Source organism: Columba livia, chromosome 1, assembly GCF_036013475.1.
Source record: "Columba livia isolate bColLiv1 breed racing homer chromosome 1, bColLiv1.pat.W.v2, whole genome shotgun sequence".
Taxonomy (NCBI): Eukaryota; Metazoa; Chordata; class Aves; order Columbiformes; family Columbidae; genus Columba; species Columba livia.
In genome coordinates this window covers 24,738,294-24,758,437 of record NC_088602.1, presented here as the reverse complement: position 1 = coordinate 24,758,437, position 20,144 = coordinate 24,738,294, and the positions used below count along the sequence as shown (strand labels likewise).

The window sequence follows — 20,144 nt, the reverse complement described above, 5'->3', positions numbered from 1 at the left end:
TTTAGGAGTTAATGAAGGGAATCAAGTGTCTCATCATGGAATATAAATCTGAACTTTTTCTTAGGAGCTGTATGCTACTCCCGACTTATTCTAGGCAGTAAATTAACTAAAATTGAACCTGATGCTGATATTTGCCATCCTTTAAGGCATCTCTCAAGCCTATCCCCTGATATTTGCCATCACTATTTCACAGTAACTACTGAATTAGTTTTGATTTCATTCTGATCCATCCTTTTTCAAGTTCTAAATATATGGTCATAACCTGGATATAACTTAACTTACCCTAGAGAACATGAAGAGCTGTTTGTTTTAATGAGGCATTTACTATAAGATGATTTGCCAACTTGATGCATTGAAAGAGTGAAAAAAAATTGAAATTAAACACACAATATTAATAGAGAGATTACTTTATATCAGTCAATTTTTTTCCCTAAATAATTTCATTCAGCTTTCAAGCAGAAAAAAAAAACCACCCCCAGCCTCAGGATTGCTGTATGTGATCCAACTGCATGCATTTTGTTTATTTTAATGGGACTAATTAATAATGAAAAATAGCTCTTGCTACTGGGATTGCTAAAAAAGAATTTACAACAAGTTTGCTACAGTGCAGCTGGACTGTATGTTCACTGATTTCCATCATACATTTATAAAAATAAATGACACGTTTATTAAGCAAAACTGTTTATAAAGGCATGATGCCTGCAGTTCATTTCTCCAGCAGATCTACGATGTTTATGCCAGAAAACAGCTTTCCATTACTTTGCTCAGAGATACCTTCTCAACTGCAGTCAGATTTTTATCTGTTTTTTAAAAGTATGTCATTAAGGTTTATCAGGACACTTGTAAGTACTGTTCCTTAATTCAAGATGGCCTAGGAGACACCTTACTAAATTATTTCCAAACTAAGGCTTTAAAAATTAAATTTAGAACTCTTTTATATGGCTAAAAGCAGAAGGAAGTGAGCATGCAGGCACAAGGTTATAACTTGTCTTACTGAATCCTATGACACACATTCTTATTTATTTTTGTTATATTTTAAAGACATAAAGTAATACATGTAGCCTGGCCAAACACAGCCCATGCTAAAATCTTCCAGTTTTGAACGTTTTGGTTTAGGCCTGAATTCTCAATCTTAGCACTGCAGTAACTGTATATCTGCGTGTTCTCTCACACATGAGCCATCGGTACTTTGCTTAAAACTTTATGCAAAAACCTGTCACAGTCTATGCTAATGCATTTCTCTGAGGTTTTTTAAAGCAAAAAGCATGCATGAATATCAAAGAGCACACTGTAAATGATCGTTTCTAATCTTAGACACGTATCAATTATTCACTAGCTTGTTCTTCTTGTGCTTTATCGTATAGACTTCACCATGGCAACACTATTCTTCACTTCCTAGCCTTTATCAGTGAATCTGTAAACTAATATTAGATTTAGCTGTTGCATTACTTGATATTCTACTTATTGCACCACGAATGTAGACATGTCTCTCTTATTACACCATGAACCACACACAGTTTTCAGGATATCAAGAAACCTTCATTTGCTTAGCAATATTGAGACAGTAACTTTTCTAAGAACTAGTGAGTTTGTCTTTTACTGGTAAGTTGAAATATTGAGTTATGACCAGTAAAATTCAGAATGGAATTTAATTTTCGGATGCAATACCAATACCTGTCCTATGGTCGATATGCAAGTTTGGAAAGGGTCCATCTTTCAAAAACTATAAATTTTAAAATCACTATTAAGACTAAATAATTTGTTTTCAGCAAGTACCTTAATTAAAAAATGTTCTCATATCTGACAGTCTTCTTGGTGCTATGCAATTTACAGAAGATGCAATTTACATCTCAATGTTTTCTTTCCCCTCATGTTTTCCAGGATTGTCACACGTATCATTTTCCATCTTCTCAAAATAAATGCATCTATTTCTAGCACCTTTTGGTCCAGCTGTTTGTCCCCTCCAGTGAGTTTCTTCTTTCTGTTTAATTTACTTTTTCTTCACATCTATTTCCGGTGTTTCCCCGATGCTCTGGGTCGTGTTAATTCCCGCCTTCCTTTCACTGTTCCATCGCACAATCATATTGGGTTTGTAAGGATGGTTCATGTATCTCGTTAACCCAAAAGACACATCTTTAACACCTTAACACTGCATCGTTCCTCCCCTCAGCTTGTAAAGCCCAACAGTGAACATTTCCTGTTGGCTCTGCTCTCACACTTGCTTTTTCACAAAGGTGTTCAACCTGTGCTGTCTCTGCTGGGTCTCCAGGGAGCACTGATTCAAGTTGTGCTTTTGAGCACAGCATTAATTATCACCCTGGCAGCAATTTCTAAGGTTTCTTTAATATGTACAAATCTAACTAGAGTGTTACCAGCACAGAAACAGTGATACACAGAGAGCTGCTGGCCCTTCTCAATAAGTCCTTAATATTGTTCTCTCATTGTCCTTGTTAAAATGATGACCTGCATGATATTTCTCTTAAACACTAATTATTTTTACCACAGTTAAAACAAAAAAGGGCTCTGAAGAAGCTATCATACCACAAAAACTCAAAAAAATCAGACATTTCAGAGTCTGTGAAGGTAATAGGGTACACTGTGAAGCAAACTGGATTTTCACAGCCTCATAGTTGTCAATTAATATGTGCCAGAATGCAAGAGAAGAAAGCACAGCTGCCTGAAGCTACCTCCTCCAGGCAAAGCCACGATCCTCGAAGGTCAGCGTCAAGGCCCCGGGCAGCACCTCTCCACCCTCCCTGGGGATCTGCTGGCTGTGCGCACGGCTCACTCCTCTGTGCTGCTGCCAGAGAGCTGGGAGAAGAGCCGTGTGGGAAAGTGCTATTAAAAGCCTTGTTGGTGGTTTCCCTCTTTTGCTTGTGAGCTCTGTTTAAGCTCCGAGTCTTGTCCTGGGTGTCTGCCTGAGCCGCACTCCCGGTGTGCCTGCACCCGGCCACCTGCCCCGGCCAGCTGACTTCACCTCGGCCTTGCTCTGTGACTACAGGCCTGTCTGGAAAATGGGGCTGTTGGCCAACCATGGATCCTGTCACCAGACTGCTCCTCTCTTCTTGTTTGGCAGTGTGGGGCTATGCTCTTTGTTGTCACCCTTGGTGGCCATTGGTCTCCCTTGCAGAGCAACCTCATCCTGCTACTCCCTGACAATCAGGCTCAAGCACAGAAAAACATGAAGCTCCCAGTAAGGGATGATGTTAAAGTCCAGCCTATGAAATCTGCAAGCCTTAAATACCACTGAAAAATGCATTTAGTTACACTTTTTGAAACACTTTTTCCCATCCATCAGTGACAAGGTCACCACACCTCTATACTGTATTGTGAGTCAGCCCTAGTGATACACACACCCACAATACACGTGGTTAATCATAATTCTCCATATGTAGATATGAAACCACCGGCCTTCAGTACGTGGTACTTTTTTTGGACATCAGAAGCTGCGCCATCAGCAACAGAGGGCATTAGGATTACACTTAGAATTCAGTTCAGCTGAACACGCTGCAACTCCTCCTGCTTCAGTTTCTTTGCTCCTGCTCAAGCTCTGGCTAAGTCACTAATTTTCAGTAACCTACTCAAAGCTTGCTGAGGAACTTCATACTCTTGACTGTCTTCCACACACAGGGCAAAACTTATGCTCTTGATTCAATTTCTTCATTAACGTGCTAGATAACACGTACAACAAATGACCTCAGGAGCCAATTCTCAGCCCTCACATATAAGCCACACAATTTGCACTATGCAGAAAGACAAATTGCAACCCCAGTAATGAAGTGTAGTACTCTTAGATCACAGTACAATTTGAAAGTACTTCAGCAAGGGTAAAGAAAACAAACAACAGTCCTTTGGTATGACTACGATAGTTTGAAGAGCCGGTGTCACAGCCAGCCAGGCTCACCTGGCAAACACAAAGCTGTTCACTGCAGCCTGCTCTGGAGCCCACCACACCGACCCCAACACCCTGCAGTCATCCCAGTGCCCACCAGAGAGCTTTCACAAGTGATATCAGAGGAGAAAAAGCATCATACGCTAACGTGAGAATGTCTCCTATGACACTTCTGTAGAAACACTGCTGGAAATTTATCGATAGAACTAAACTAGCACTTGTGCACATGCCATCGTCCTTGGTCTCGACATTTGGTACCAATCATAAGATGGATACTACACAGAGGAGAAAGTTTTCTTCCTCAAACTTCAGTCACTTTCCTGAATACAAGCTGTGAACAATTCCATAAATAGGGCATGGCTGAAACACATCTTGCATTAATCGGCTTTTTATGGCATAAAATTAAGACAATGATGTTTCAGAGCTTGAACTTGCAATTGTTTAGACTCCTAGTTTGATCCAGAAGGAGAACAGTATAAGCAGACCTACATAAATTATACCTCCAAATTAAATTATAATGGTAATTATTTAAGCAAAAACAGCAGGATTTTTTATAAAAGCCTAACCACAGGAAACTATAATATTAACAAATTTCTACTGGAAGTACTGAAAACTATCAGCATCCTGAAGTAAGACCTTATTGTTAAGCCTCCTCATAAAACTTAGATCAAGTTAATTAAAAATATGGAAAATACTTCTTTAGACAAGAAAATGATTATTTAAAGTAACAGTAAATAAAATAAACTGCTACTTGAAAATCTTTCCTTGAACAAACTTGGGTATTTTGACTTTGTTATGTGAAAAAAATGCTATGTTTGTTATCTTTCGCTTTGACCACCAGCTAAGTCTCAACAATCTTTTTAAGTGGTCAGACTTGTATGATGAATATTAAACAAGACTATGTTGAAATGGGTTATTTTCCCATCTAACGTATTTTTCCATCTGACCAGCAACAAAATCCACAGGGATATCATATATAGCATGATGAAAACTCACTATTGACATTCTTTTGCTGAAATTGTAGAGCAATATTCTACAGCTGATATTCAGAAGAGTGAGGTCAAACAAAGCAAGCTAGAGTGGATTTATTTTCAATCTTTATTAAAAAAGTCTAGATTAACAACCCACCCGACCTTTCTGTCCCACCATAGTCTGCACTTTACATATTAACATACAAATGGTTTTCAAATCTTTTAAACTGAAAACAAAAAAGGCCAGAGGGTTATTGGCTGCAGTATCTCCTGATTCTGACTGCTAAGATTAAATGGAAGATAAATCAAAATAAAATGGCTCAAACTTCATTAAAAATAGCAACACTCTCTATTCAAAGATAGATACAACTACACTCCAAATTTTAAGACATTTTTGATCTAAAAGATTACTTGTAATGGTAGAGTGGATGCGGCCCAAATTGGTTTTAAAGCTTAATGCACTCAGTAATGTTGAGTGGGATTGCTCCTTCCAGCAGCAGTAAGGATACAGACAAATTTAAAAGAATTACAGTATAGCAGCCTCTTTCTTAAAAGTTCATTTAATCATGCTCCTAGTCTCATTAAAAGCATCTAATGCCATATGCATCTAATGACCTTAATATTTTCCCTCCAGATATTTCTGAGGACTTACATCAGAAATTAATAGGATTTTTCTAGCTCTGAGACACTTTAACAGTTCTACAGCCTCTAATATGGCAGTAGGGGCTTGATTCAATTGCCCACCCACAAGCATGTAGTGCTGTTTGAGATGCTGCAGCAAATCCTGGTCCCTAAGCGTCAGCTGAGAAGGAAACGGGTCTCATATGGGTGAAACTGCAGTTACCCTTTCCATGGTCTTGCTTGGGACAGAGAACCTACTTAAGACCTTTACATCTGTTCCCCTCTCCCCAAATATTGAAGGAATTTGGACATGCTTCAGAAAACTCAAATGTTTTAAAGTATCTAAGCTAGTAAATAGACAGGTAGAGAGGGAGAGAAAAAGATTTCAACAGATCAGTCTTAGATAATTAGGTTATATTTTGTGTAAAAAATAAGGAGACTCCCTACAGAGTTGCATTATACAATATTACACATTAATTAGTCACCAGAATGCCTATGATCAGCAGCTTCACCTTCTTGGTCTTATTGACAACCCCACAAATATAAGAGTAAAAATAAGTATTTACAGAGAGATGTCAGAGCCTTTTCAGTTATGAAATGGAGATCATAACCCAGTAACATCAAGTGCAGGAAGGCCCCAAGTCTACCTTTGACTTCCACGGATTCATGCACAGCTATGGGACATGACGAATGACAAATGAACTGCAACAGCTCTTGCCCTCTTTGAGTGCTGTGTAAACTAAGTTGGTCGGTTTACTGAAAGTAGGTACATTGAAAACATGAAGTCACTGAAGTTACACTGGGACATGGACTGAAATAGGTTGATCTGTCAGGAGTAGCCATAGCTCTTTTTTCAGTTTGTGCACTATTTGCATACCACTTACTGCATTGGGCAAGTTCACTACATACAGATAAATAACAGCCAGAATATCAGATTGTGTGAAAAATTAATTAGCTCCAAAGTTTGGTTATTAATGCAATATGCATGGGCATGATGCACAGACTGTTCCAATGTGACCATAATGGTTTTTCACTTTGTGAATTTTCATGCAGTGGCATAATTAATAGGTGCTAGTTGTTTTAGCAAAAATTTTAAGCCATAGGAATTGCTCCTAGCAAAGAAGCCCACAGTGTATCTGTGAGGTGAGGAACATCTGGGCATGCTCACTCTCCAACCCTTTCTGAAAAACAATAGTCAAACAAAAGAAGAGAATTGCATTGTTGACCTACATGCAAAATGCCAGTATTATTGTCTAAATGAGAGAAAATGTAATTTAGCAAAAGATTCCAGCAAGGAGTCTTGATAGGCCAACACAGGCTCAGTCCAACAGCTGATAACACTGTTTTAGCAGGTACTGCAGGACGAGCGAGCACCCTTTGCATCGCTGCTCTTCTGTCCCTGCAGCAGCCACCAGTGCTCAGCAACGCGCTTCTGCTCTGACCATCAGCAGGTCCAGCGAGCGGGCAGCCACGGCAGTGCTGCAAGCGCTGATGGTGACACACGGGGACACTGGTCACTTCCACCCTACTGTTGTTGGGTCTGGACCTCTGATACTTACAGCAGCTCATACTTCACCAGTACTCATAGGAGTCATTAAACAGTGACCAAATGGCACCGGTAACCTTTTTAAATCCTGATGAATGCAAGAATGATTAAGTTACAAAGTAAAACTGGATCATTCACAAATACTTCGATGAAGCATACTTAAAAATACCTCAAGAGGTCATACGTTGTAATTAACTAACTAACTAACTACTTTCTCTGCTATTCTGTATGCAGCTTTAAACACAACATCTGTGACTGTCACCAGCAGAAAAAAATATTTGTGCAGTATCATCTGCAGAACTGCAGCAGAAGAAACTCTTAAGAGGTGACGGTGATGCCTCTGCAGAGAGAGATCTCAGGTAGATGGCAAAATGAAGCTGGTATTTCTTCTATTGAGGCTGTAGCTCCAGCACCGATATCTGCTCTGTACTACCGAGTGATGTATGATGTCTGGAATTATGCAGATCCCTCCAGCCCAAAACAGGAACAACCCTCCGCTCCTCTTGATTCAGCCATTACTTCCCATGGGCACGTGACAGAGGTTCCTAAGATGTTCTGCTGCTAAACGAAGGCTTATAACAAAACATTGAAACATGCTTCTAAAACAGCGATGTGGGTTCATCACCCCTCTCTGTCAACAGCATCCTGCAGTGCGGAAGCTCATAGAGAGAACACTTTGCCCGCCCCCGTCCTTCAAAAATTTAACTCTAAGCTTCATTAATCACAGAGTTCCCACTGAAAGGAACACGGGAGCTATCAAAATAGCTCATACGAGCGCTCTATCTCATCCAGCACACTGTCTGCTCATTAACCTGTAGCAGATGGTTTGACAGAAGGTGCAAGAAATCCATCAGTGGACAATTCTGGACTGGGAAAGTGTCTTTTTAGTTGTTCCATCTAGTTTGCTTATATTTTGGAACACCAGGATTTATAGCAGGACCTCAAAAATACTGTATTTATATATTGCAGGCATATATTTCATTTAAGCATCTGATTTTTTGTTGTAGAAATATCAGCATCTTCCCACTACTCAGATGCTTTTGTCAGTTAATTACATAAACTAATGACACACCATCTAAAAAGAACTTCTTGCATACTTGAGGTTTTCTGACTTTATTACTCAGTCTTTACTCTTCCGTCCAAAAGGGTAGACAGAACACACAATTCCCTTTCCTCATAAAGACTGTATTCTGCATATAGTTCTAAGTGGAAAAAGTTGAAAAGTGCCAATCTTCTCAAACTTGCTTTATATGGAAGGTTTTTCAAAGCGTATTTATCATTGTTGTCAGTCTGTGACTTCTATTTCTGCTCTCTTTTGAGACAGCAAATGGCTGTACATAAACAGAGATCTTCATGTGTTTGCTGACAACTAATTCATACATTTGGGCCAGGAAAAAAAAAAATGGGGCCTCTCTTACCTACTAAGCCATCAATACAGATAAATATTTACTCTGGTGTCTCAACAGTGTAGATTTATTTTATTTCTTTTGTTGAAGAAGCAGCTCCTAATATATGTCAACACTGAATTTCACACAACACAGTTATTCAGAATATTCTGTAATTTCCAGGAAACAGAGTAATCTGCCACCTGCAAGTGTACTAACTTTTCACCCAGCACAGTATCACAGTACTGTAACAACAGGTAGCAGGTTTACTATTTTCACTTTTTCAAACACATTTCCTATGACATAATAAAACATTAATCTATAAGTTCAACCTGTTATAACTGTTACTGTAATAATTCCACAGATGCACAAACTATGTATAAAGAACTACCTGCCACGACATCACTCACATAAGGCTTACATGGCACATTAAGGATATATCTATTCTTCCTTCACCTTTTAATAGCAGCAGAAATGAGAAGCAGAGTCATAATATTACAGGTTGCTTCAGATATCATTTGAATACTGCTGCTTCTCAGATGGACTGACTGGCCTCAGCACCATCAGACTTTCACCACTCACAGATTGTTCTAGAGTCCTGAAGGCAGCACGTGAGTCCTCCCAAGACACGGGGAACATGATCAGATTGTTCCAAGAATGGAGACTCATTGCTGAACAGCGGGACCTTGGATACTGCTGCCATACACCTCAAAGCTAGGTGTTAGCATGCGAATTGCTAAACCTGAATTATTAAGCTAAAAAGGAGTCCACAGCAACGCTCACAAGGCAGAAGAAAGAAAGTAGAGATAGGAGAAAGACAGCACAGAAACTACTTTACAGATAATGAAAAAAACACAGCTACAGCAACCTTCCCTTCCCACAGTGTGCTTCCCTCCACTAATAACTTTAACCATGGGCATTAGGGCAATCTTAGTCTTTTCCATTTTTATAATTAACAACACTTAAAAAACCCCAAACAAACAACAATCAAACAAAAAACCAGCCACACCTCTTTAAACAGGCTTATAAATTTAAATTGTAAATTCACCCCAAAAAATAGTGGAAAGTTGGCAAAAGCCAGTCATGTCACCATATTAAATATCTGTATTTGTGCAGAACTTTGTGCACCGTTCAATCTGCCAGAGATAAGAATATGTTCTTTGCTGTTCCTTTTTGCCTCATAGTTGTGTAAATTGCACTAGCACTCACTGCTGAAACCCAATACAGACTTCAGATGGAACAGTCTTGTTTCCCCATCCCATTTTTATGTGAGGTCATTTAAAAAAATAGATATATAAGAGAGAAGAATAAGAAAAGAACCACCCAAACTACAGCTTTTGGTCTCTGAAGTTGTACTTTATTAAAATACAAAACCCAGGAACCTTAAGCAATATAACTGCGTACGAGAGGAATCCAAGCTGGTTTGTCGCCAGTTGACACTATTTAAAAAGCTCAAAACCAAACCTAACCCGTAACTATACCCTTGTGGGAACTGTTCTTTCCTCAGGACCTTATTTCCAACCCACCAATCTTCAGCCGCTTCCTAGAGAGAAACATATCCACATAACCTCCTCCAAGGAGTAATAAATCATTTAGAACTTCTTCTAAATAACGTCACTAACAAACTGGTATTTGCATAAGCTTGTACAGCTTTAGCTCTCTAAAAACCAACTTTTTATTTCCCCATTACTTCTGATACATGTCCACACCTGCCCTTGGGTCTGGTTTCATTCTCTCTGACAGGCTGGTGTAGGCAGAGGTCAGCTCAGCATCACGTCCAGGTCCTGACCTGTGCACACAGCGGTACAGAAGCAGCCGCTGAGGCCTGACTGCTGCTGGAGGCAGACGCTTCGCTGTGTCCCAACCTCTACCTGCGCTGCAGCTTCTGGCTCTCTCCCCACCTTGGTTCCACCTTGGAAACTGCTCCAGTTGGATCAGACCTTCCTTGAGGGTAACTGCCCTCCCCTCCTCCTTTCAGAAACGTTCAAGCTGACCCAAAAGACAACCATCAGGGCTAAATATATATGCAGCTGTTCTCTCTTTTATGATGGCAGCATTTTCCATCTAGAAAACAAGATACCATATGTATACAAAAAATGGTAACAAATTATGTATTTATACTTTCCAAGATGACATTAGTAAGCATTTTATGAACTGCAAGAGCAACAATTATTTTTGTTCTGAAGGGCACCTACTCGTGTTCTCATGAGACTACAGTAAATAGCCATAGTCCATTTGCTTGCCATGCTTAGACCGGGGAAGAAATATCACTGCAGCGTGACTTTCCTAAGCCTACGTGGTGACAGAGAGTCATCATTACAGCCTCCAGTGTTGTCCCTAAACAGGGAAAATCAGCCTTGCAAAATTCTCACGTGGTTCTGACACTGACTACCCAGACTTAAAATGTTTTCTAGTTTTTCTTCTCAATAGGCAAACCTTGAGAAGAGCAAAGAATCAGTCCCAGGTGATTTACAACTAGCAAAGTAGTTACAGCTAACAAAGTGTGCAATGAAATGTGAGAAACTATTCAAAAAGTCAGCTTGACATGAAATAGAATAATGCGGACTCTTTTGAAGAATGTGTTCAAATAGCAGGTGCGGAGTTATGCACTGTATTTCAGCTGGGACACGGCTGATTTTCAAAAGGCTTTACTTGCCCTCATTTCTCTGCTCCCATAAATGGTAATTTCTCCCCTTCATCCTTTATTATGCTCTCCATTCATCCCATCCCTATCTAAATCTCACCCCTTTCAATGCCTTCACATCAATCTATCCATTTTCCTTAACTTAGAAATTACATTTATTTTTGCAATCCTTGCTTTTCCTCTCTTCAGAATTCCACTTCTCATCTCTTGTTTAAACAGTAAGACTAAACTATTAAGAACATACAGCATGTCAATACCAATAGCGCATTTCTGAGTGCTACAAGGTTTAATTGGGATTAACAATTATTGACAGAAAATCATTTTCTATTCTTCTTTCTGCACTTAAAAGAAACAGGATATCAATTGTCATTTGTTATGGGATAATCTCCTACTCGCATGGTATGGATTAATTTCAAGATGACTTCTGTAATAGGACTTCTAGACAAGGTTGCTAAATGACACTGCAACAGGCCAGAATTGAAATAACATATCACAAAAACCATCTCTACTTAAACTGAGTGAAACATTGTGTTGGAGTATGTGATGCCACAAGTATTTTCAACAGGATGAGCAGGAGCTTTAAATTTACAGTATATGTTAAAGGTATTCTTTCTGACAGATGCCCCAATCCCACACATGACTCTACACTCCTTGCACAAACTCTTGCAAAGATATTCAGGATACTAAGCTGTAGGATGTACGCTCATCAAAATGACTTGCTTAAATAAATTGTAGCTATTATTGCTTTCAAAATATCCATGAAAACACAGAATTTATGAAAAAAACTTTTAAAAATGAGGGTCTGATATTTTATTTAAAATAAATCCGCATTTTAGGAGTCTCCTGTTGGCACTAGGAATTTCAAGAAATACTATCTGGTTTTGGAACATGTTTTAAACTCCTCATAGACAAACAATTTTATTTTTTGAGACATGTCTCTTTAAGGAGAGCATCAGAATCCCAAGTGCTTCAGAATGATTAAAATACAGATTTCAGGTCTGCTTTGCTAATGCTAAGAAGCTTATGTGATCACGAGGGCTGCGAACATCTCTTTCCTCCCCTCCCAACAGTTTTCAACCGCTTGGCAGATATTACTGATTTTTGACAGGATAGCAAGCTCAAAGGTAGTTAAATTGCTATATGCTTCAGGGAAACAGATGGCCAAGTGAAGAACAAGCTTCTGATGAGCAGCTCCAATAAATGCCCTGAATGAGATAAAGGCTGGAGTGTGGATTCACATCAAATACACATTAGCAGGGCACACATGGAAAGAAATTGTACCACAGTAAAACATAAACATCAGATAAATCCTAAGATAAAAATTTGTAAGCAAATGAGCTTTACTAGCTCCAGATTTCACAGGAGGACAGGCTTGCTGTTAATGATGATCACAGTTAATTAGGAGACAGAAGTAGGCAAATACAATATGAAAGCTGCAAATGTTATTTTATTTTTAATTTTAAATCTTCAAAGATTGTCTAATGAAACTTTTAATAGCCAAAGCAACCTCTCAGAACATGTATTGCTACAAACATCTCAAATGAGCAATGCGTACAACTTTTTATGTATATAAAATGTAGAATTCTAAGGTACTTGCAAATATTCATTTAATAATAACCAAGTTGAAATTGCATGTATAGACTAACCAGAACAGATTCTCATTAAGATAATGCATACAGGTTCCTTCTAATTGGTTTCAAAACTCATCACACTGGGAGAAAAAAGGAAAGACTGATGATTTTTGTGAAGTCTGTACAAATTACTTATTAAAAAGCAATGTATGGAATTACCCACTTAAGAACAGTCTACACTGCTACAGTACAATCAAAAACAATTGTTACGTTACTTGTCTATCATTTTACCCTCAGTGCCAACACTAACTGCAGGGTCATTTGTGGTATTTCATGACATGCACAGAGGTTAAAGGCAGGCAGAGAGGCTGTCACTCTCCACAAGTACACCTGCTTCTACTGTAAGAGAAAACCAGATTGCTTTCTGGAAGAATCGGTTTGTATTTTCTTTGTACTAAGTACAAAACTACATAGCATTTTTTTCCAAAGAACAATAGTATCTATTCAAATTAATTTTGCCTTTGCATAGAATTAGCTTTTTACTAAAGACATCTGAAAGAAAATACAAAGTAATAGAAAGGAAGTAGTAGCTGATTTCATCCCTAAAAACAAACAAAACTCCATTGTGTTGTTTTTATACAACTCATGAGGTACACCTACGATGATCACAGTGGAAGTCCCGCAGTGAATAAACATAGGTGCTTTGTCCCAAATGAAGCCTTCCACAAGTTGAGATAAAGTTTATTTTTCAGAGATGTGTTGTGCAAAGAGCCTATCTTTGAAAAGCAATTCCTATCTAAGAATACCCCTAGTATTCCATTCAGAAGACAGCAATATCCTATAGCACTGCCAAATGTCTCCTGCTCCCTGACATATGTAGCATATAAAACAGTTCCAGCCTCACTCGGAGAGATGCTCTGACCTGGAATCCTATGCCAGATTTGGATGTCCTGGCCTGGCCTGGCCTGGTCGGGAGGCCTTGCAATTTCTGCTCCAAGACAAACCGCCTGCTATGATGCAAAGAATAAAATAAATCCACATCCTATCCCTCACTCATTTACAATGATGACTGACACTTGCATTTAAACTCCTTCAAACTACTCTAATTATCTGTGCTCTTACATAACTGAAATAAACCAAAATGCTCTACCATGAAGCACAGGCTAATATTTTATAGACATTAGTGACGCTATTTATGTTGTCATATGCTTTGTTCATTCCAGCTCACTTAAAAATATGATGAAGGATTCATGAGAATCTGAAGTACAAATTTTCAAGAACTGAGTCTTAAGTACGAGAGTGAACATGTACTGCATTTTTTATCTCTATGCTTTTCAACATTTGCCTAAAACATGTAAGGAGGTTTCTTGGTTGACACAGATAATATAACAAAAAGTTAATAAAAGCCATGATTTTACAAAGAGTATATTGGGAAATAACACTTCAGTTACCAGAGACAGAAATCTAGGTTTTAAATTTATTTCTCACCCCGTTTGACTGTAATCACCAAAAATTCTCCCATCATTTCTCCAGCCTGACACTGCCATCTATAGCAGGCTCCTGCTAGGGATGTTTGCAGCAGTGATGCTGCCAGCACGGAACAGAAGGAGTGGTCGGGTTGTGAACACAGAGTGTTCTGTGGAAAATGGCTTTTGATGACACGTTAGTACAAATACTAGCAACCAGTCGCTTAAACTGGTGGAGCTGCTGTGGGATTAGCACAACAGACTACTGATTTCTAGGCTGGGAGAGGTAACCCTCGAGCAGGAGCCAATGGTACTCCTTTGAGGGCCAGTTTGGTATATATAAGTCATGGATTTCTTTCTAGAAAAAAGAAACATAAAGCCATCCAGCCCACCTCACACAGAATCTGAAGGAACACTGCTTTGGAACAGCAGTCTGTGCAATTTCAAAGCTCAAAAACACGTAAGTCCTCAAATGTAGCGTGAAGTCTGTCAGGAGCTCGCGGAAGGTACTGCAGAATTTCACCAGCAAACTGTAAACCTTTCAAAACCCTCCACAGGGCCACGTGCAAAGACTACGAAGTTCAGAAAAAACAGCAGAAATTCCTATGCAATACCATAATGAAATCTATGCTTAGGTTCACAGGTATTTACTAAACAATATTGACTGGTACCATTCTACCATGTATTATTTCGACATGTTCATACATACATATTCACATAGCACACAACTTATTTTTACCAGAAGCCATCAACATTGGGAATCTAACAGTATTCAGGAACACACTGTAAGGTAAATATGAGATTATACGCATCTCACATTCAAGATGATACTGATATGGAATTGAACAATATTCAGAAGCAGACTGTACTATCACAATGTTCTTCCCCCTTCTCCCCGCCCCCCCCCCCCCCCTTTAAAATCAAGCCCACAGCCCAGGAGGCTCAAATAAGCATCAGTGTCATTTCAGACATCTTTGTTGTTTGTTTGTTGATGCTGTTTATATATAAAATACTTAGACACTCACTAGGACAGCTGTTAGAACACAAACTTCACAAGTCCAACACAAAAGACCTAACTAGCAAGCATGGGCCCAGTCTCTGCTTCAGTTCCAGAGGAAAAGCTGAGAAATACACACCTCAGACCATCCTACAAACTAGCTTCCCTGAGGAGAAACTGCTGTTCCAGACCTTGCTCCAACACAAATAGAAAATGAATCCGCAACTGGGCGGGTTTCACACCCAGGTCAGTGTTGTCACCACTGCAGTTCAAAGTGTAATCATGGTGGGCAGAAGCATCTTTTTTTTTCCCAAATGTCACAGTAGTGCTGATCATTGAATTTAGTGGAAAAAAATCAGTAAATTTGGCCTGAGTCTGTAAGCAGTCTGGCATCAGGCAAGCAAAAAAATACCCTTGCATTAACTAGCTGCCCCCAAATTAGCCTGAGAACTAAAGTGGCTACTTATATCAGCAACAAAATTTTCATAATTATGCATAATAACATCTGAGAGACTATTACCCATTATTTGGGTTTTAAGCCAATTCCAAACTACAAAGCATTGGATTAACCCTGGACGTGTGATGCAAATTATCTCACATTTGTTCTTGCAATTCCCTCTGAAGCATCTGGTATTAGTCATTGTCACAGACCCCAGGTTTAATTTAGCTCATCAGTTCCAACATTCAGTCCTCCAGGCCATAAAACTGAAAGCGTCTGAGCTGCATTATGAAATTCTATCCTATACAATAACGTTAAAGCTCGTGACAGCCTTTCTGAACACACCACAATAAGCAAACCATTCATGAGTCTAACAAGTGCATTCCCAGTTTTATGTTCTTGTTTAAAATCAGACTGAAAGTTATTACATGAATCACTGCTATCCTGGTCTGCTTGCAGATATATTGTGATCTCCCCTTCCAAGATTCTGATCTTCACAGTTCAAGATAAACTGTTTTAGCAACTATGCAAATCATTCTCAAATACCGTCAAATCAAATAAAGCCTTTAAATGCTCTCAGAAAGTTTTATTATATGGAAACATAATATGCCATTTGTTTATTTATTTTACTATAATGACATGCTAACAGGAGATTAATACAGATTGGGAAAAAAATCAACAAACTAAGTAGTCCACTTTTGAAACAGCAAATACCATTTTAAAAGTCCTAAAATATTAGCAGAGTTATAATTGTAAATCTTGCATGTATAACGTAGAGTTCAGTGAGCCTACAGATGAAGCTTATGCATGTCAAAATATCTAAAACTCACACAGGCATTACAATAATAAATAAAATAATAAAAAACAACAACAAAAGCCATACATTTGGTTTCTTGCTGAGTGGAAGCCCACTACACTTAATACAAGCTGATGAGCGTAACTGTCAGGTGTTCCCATCATTATAAAATGTCAGATGCTATCTGGAAAAGTAAGTTAAATTATTTATCAAACGATTCCAAATATCATCAAATTCAGGGCCATTCAGCCAGCCATTCAAACAGCTTCTAATAAATTATTTGATATGGCTCTAATGGAAAGCGTAAGTTATTCAGAAGCATTTGCTATTAAGCAGAATCATACCAATGTTTTGAAATTCTACCCAGACACGTCCAGAAGTGACATGCTATGAATCACATTGCAAATATATTCTCCTGCTTTTGAAATGCTATCAGCAGCATCCAAGAATTTAGGCAAATTAAGAAAGAAGTAATTTTGGCAGCCATGTGTCACAATGAAGAACATGCAGATTGTTATTCTGCACAGGCTAAAACAACTATTGTTTTTCTGCTGAATGAAAAAAGGTGCCCACCTCTTTGGCACACCAACAGCATCATAAATATCAGCCAAGGCTTCTCCAGCACATTAAACAACACCTATATAGTACAAAGGCAACTTCCCAGTAATAACAGGTTGTACTCTATTGTTCAAGGCACATGCCTTCCCAAGGAAAATCTATTTCAAGATGAAAGCCAAAAAGCTTTCCTTCTAGTAAAATGAGGAGACTCTGTCATTTCAGGAGACTATATGACACTGTCAATGGTAAAACGACTCTAACAAAAGTTGGGAGCAAACTGTCTCAAATTCAGGTTAAGGAACGCAAGGCCAATGGACAGAGATGGGTAAATTGAGACATTTATTTAATTAAAAAAAACACCAAACAGTCTTCATAAAGTGTTTATGCATTTTAAATGCTAATCTGCTATTAACCACACTCAAATAAATAGGAAATGTTAAGCAAATGCTTGGGAAGAATAAATTTCCAATTTATGAGAATGAAATCTAGCAATTATAACGATGTCATGGCCCTTTGACCCAAAATATTAGCATGGTTTGTGCCAGCTTCTAGAACTACTTCTGGATGCATATGGCTACAATCACCCACGGACGGATGTGAGGTGCACAGTGCCAGGACAAGAGGAAACACAAACAAATTGCAACATGGGAAATTGCCATTAGATGAAGAGAAAAAAAAATTCACCACAAAGGTGGTCAGACACTGGCACAACCACAACCAGAGCGGGCTGTGGAATCTCCATCCTTGGAGAGGCTCAAAACTCACCTGGACAAGGTCTGAGCAACCTGATCCAACCTGACCTGCTCTGAGTGCGGGGGAAGGACTAGATGACACCCTGAGGTCATTTCCAGTCTAAAGTACTCTACAATTTGATGTTTTATTCTTAAAATTCCTCTCCTTATTGGAGACACACTTTTTTCATTTACACTTTACACAAGTCTCCCATGTTCGTAGTGGTTCTAAAAAAATCAAAATTCTCCTCTGTGAGCGATCGTGACCAGAATATTGGTACAAATTATATTATATATTTGGCACAATTTTATTTTATGGTAGTTCTGTCACTAGAATCAGCTGAGATACAGCAGCTAAAACAAAAGCACAAGGTTCATTTAAAAAATAATAAACAGTACTGATTTTTGTTGGTCGTTATCACTCCTTCAACCCGCATCGCCCACATGTTGCAGGCATTCCAGAGGGAAGTGACAGGACAGAAAATGAAGAAAACAACAGATCAAAAAAGCTCGAGTCATCCTATAAAAAGTCTTGCATCAACCAGGTGTGTGCGCACATTAGACCTTGGATTTCACGCTGAAGACACTGTGGAGGACAAAGCCACAAGGACCTTTGTTCATGTGCTTATGGGGTGACCTTAATGAAGAGACAGTAAAAACATCCAGCATGTACCTGTGGATATTAACTGGCCCAGAGTTGCCTACATCACTGAAACAATTTGTTTTTCACTAAAAAAAAGGGTTTTTAAAAAAAAAACAAACCCAAACCACCACGAGGCCTCCAGATCCACTTTCTTTCCCACTCCTTAAATAAGGACTGTGCTATTTTTAAGAGGCATTGAGATAGGAGGCACGTCTAAAAATAAGTTTGCCTGGCGTTCAGCGGGTCGGTGTGTCCCCACACGCCGGTCGCTGACAGGACAGCGGCCCCGGGTCCCCTGCGCGCCGCGGGGAGAGGGGCCGGGGTGGCAGGTGGGGCGGCGGCTTTGTCTCCGACCGGGCGTCGAGCGAAGGCGGCGGCACGGTGGGCGACCGCCGGCTGGCAGCCGGGCTCCGTGGAGCAGGCGAAGGGGCGCGAGCGGGCGCCTGAGGGGAATGGGACCCCTGACCCCACCGGCATCCCCGAAACTTTCTTCCGGGCCGCGAGGGAAGAGACGCCGCCGCAAGCCCCGGAGCGGAGCCGGGGATCGCCCGGTGTCCCCGCCTCCCCTCGGTCACCGGGGCGCGGCCGAGCGCCGTCCCCCCGCTCCAGCCGCCCGCCGGCCGCCGGGGACGCGCCGCGCCTCAGCCATCTGCTCCCCTCCCCGCGCCCGCCGCCGCCCGCTCGCTCGCTCACTCACCCGCGCCCGGCGAGCGCAGCCACCGGCGCCTCCTTCCCTCGCTCCCTCCCTCCTGTCAAGTTGAGCCCGGCCTCCCTCCGCCCGACCCCTCCTTCGCGATCGGGAGCGGCCGCCGCCGCAACCGCCCCGGCCGTCCCTCAGCGGCGCCTGGCACCGCCCCGCTCTCACCTGGGTCCTACCGCCGCCGCCGCGAGGGTAGCGAGGGAGCGGGAAGGCGGAGGCGGCTTCGGCCAGTCCCACTCAGCGGCGGAATCGCGCCGCCCCGCCCGGAGGTCTCTGCGTGGGGTGGGGTGGGGTGGGCGGCTCCTCCCCGCCGGGACGCCCCGAGCGGCGAAGGGGGCGGTGGGCCGGGCTGAGCGTGAGGAGGGTGCGGGTGCGGCCGCGTTCTGCTCGTCAGGGAAACACGGGGCGACCTGGGCGGCGCGACAGGAAGGCGAAGCGGCCCCGGGGGAGCCCGGCGGCACCGCGCCGCTCTGCATGGAGGAGGCGGCAGGAGGTTCCGCGGCGTGGGGCGGGAGAGCGAAGTGGCGGCCGGCGGGGCAGGCCCCGGCCGTGGGGCTGCGGAGCCCGGCTGCCGGCGGCGGGAGCGGCCGCAGGCCCGGCGAGCCGGCCGGAGAGGCTTCCCCCGGCAGCGGCGGGCGCTTGGAACGGGTCGCGGCGATGTGTTAAACGATCCCTGCGCCGTTCTCCCCAAGGGCAAGCAGCAAGTGTCGGCAGCCGCTCGCTCGGTGTGCGAAGCAAAATTTGAGAGTATCAAAGGGAGCAAAATGGGAGATTTTCAGGGAAACGTGCAGTGCCGGTGGTACCTGACAGCAAGGAGGGCTTAACATGAAATGCCAGTTGGGGTGTGGAGCTAAAATGAGTCAGAAGGGTTAAGTGAAATCACAAAGCAGAAAAAGGAGAAGCTGCAGCGAGTGCTCTGCTCCGTGTTGGGAAAGGAGCAGGAGCAGAGCAGGAATGTGTTCAGGTGCCGAGAGGCATCCCGGTGAGACGGCTCCATGGGCTGCTCCCTGTGTGAGCAACGAGGAACTGGTGAAGGGTGGGGGTTAAGTGTGCAGTGCCAGGGAACTTACAAGGGGACAGTGTGTGCGAAAGTAGTCAACCAGAAAGGCTTTAACACATTCATGTTGTCTCAGGTTATTTTTTAAAATGCCAAGAAGCATTGCTGGGAATACAGAGAAGTTTCA

General features: G+C 41.4%; 1 protein-coding gene across 3 annotated transcripts in view; it reads right to left on the bottom strand.

Annotated features, from left to right (window-relative positions):
- FRY (FRY microtubule binding protein) overlaps nucleotides 1-19,288 on the bottom strand; it is a 235,033-nt gene extending 215,745 nt beyond the window's left edge. For 2 of the 3 annotated variants that reach the window (XM_065051454.1, XM_065051440.1), the window contains exon 1: nucleotides 18,958-19,098. The gene's annotated coding sequence lies outside the window, so the exon portion shown is untranslated. Of the gene's footprint in view, nucleotides 1-18,957; nucleotides 19,099-19,125 lie in introns of those variants that run through there. The other variant, XM_065051450.1, reaches the window with a different exon arrangement.
- Nucleotides 19,289-20,144: the final 856 nt, after the last annotated feature.